This window comes from Budorcas taxicolor, chromosome 21 (assembly GCF_023091745.1).
Source record: "Budorcas taxicolor isolate Tak-1 chromosome 21, Takin1.1, whole genome shotgun sequence".
Lineage (NCBI taxonomy): Eukaryota > Metazoa > Chordata > Mammalia > Artiodactyla > Bovidae > Budorcas > Budorcas taxicolor.
The window spans coordinates 49524743-49525811 of record NC_068930.1 but is presented as its reverse complement, the minus strand read 5'-3'; the positions used below and the strand labels follow the sequence as shown (position 1 = coordinate 49525811).

The 1069-nt window shown below is 45.3% G+C and overlaps 1 non-coding gene across 1 annotated transcript; it reads left to right on the top strand.

Moving 5' to 3' along the window:
• Window positions 1-455: 455 nt before the first annotated feature.
• LOC128067165 (U6 spliceosomal RNA) lies at window positions 456-560 on the top strand. Its single transcript, XR_008201366.1, has one exon. It is a non-coding gene; the product is annotated as a U6 spliceosomal RNA (small nuclear RNA).
• Window positions 561-1069: the final 509 nt, after the last annotated feature.

The following is a 1069-nucleotide window of genomic DNA, read 5'->3' as shown; positions in this document are numbered from 1 at the left end:
CTATTTTTAGCCTCAACACCCTACAGACAGCACCCCTCTCATGCACCTCTATGTTAATTTTCAATCCTGCTGTTGCCAAGATGAATCACCCAGGGCTGGCCTGATGAATTGCTAGACCTGAAGTGAGAAGACAGGCTTGAAGTGAGAAGGTAAAAACCTTTAACAGTGGAAAGTTGCAAAGATGCCCTGACATCTAACACATCTAAGCCTCCCTGTACTTCTTTTACAAAACTGTCTTGTGTATGGTCACATGTCGTGTTATTTGAATGAAGTTCTCTGTGATCTGGCTCTTGAGATTTAGAGCCTGCATTGAATGACCTGAACTCCTCACTAGGATTTGCTCTTGGAGGAAAACTCATCTGGGAAATGAATTGTTCTAGATGTTGCCTGAATGAGGTATATGACACACCATCTATCGTTCTTGGGCTTTTTAAGTACTGATTATGTTAGTTGGTGCTTGCTTCCACCACACATATAGTAAAATTGGAATGATGCAGAGAAGATTAGCATGGCTCCTACGCAAGGATGACACGCAAATTCGTCAAGCGTTCCATATTTTCGGGGTTTCCCTGGTGGCTCAGCTGGTAAAGAATCCACCTGCAATGGGTGAGACCTGGGTTCGATCCCTGGGTTGGGAAGATGCCCTGGAGAAGGGAAAAGGCTACCCACTCCAGTGTTCTGGCCTGGAGAATTCCATGGACTGTATAGTCTATGGGGTCACAAAGAGTTGGACGTGACTGAGCAACTTTTTTTTTTAATGTTAGTTGCTGCATGCTTTGTGATACAAGGTCAAGCTCTTGAGATATATTTTGTGTTGAAAATGTTCCTGCTTCTAATAGATCACCCTGGAAGGACAGCTATCCTTCCACTGGGTCCAGCCCAACCATGTGTCCATAGGCCTTCAGCCTTGCAGTCCACTGATGGGAGCTCTGATGAGGCACCGCCCTGCTGGGCAACCTCTCAATCAACTAGGCTGATTCCCATTCAGCCTTCTTCTCCTCATTCCATTATGTCCTCCAAGGATTTCTGCCATGGGAAATACTCTAGGCAAATGCTTATCTTTCCTGTA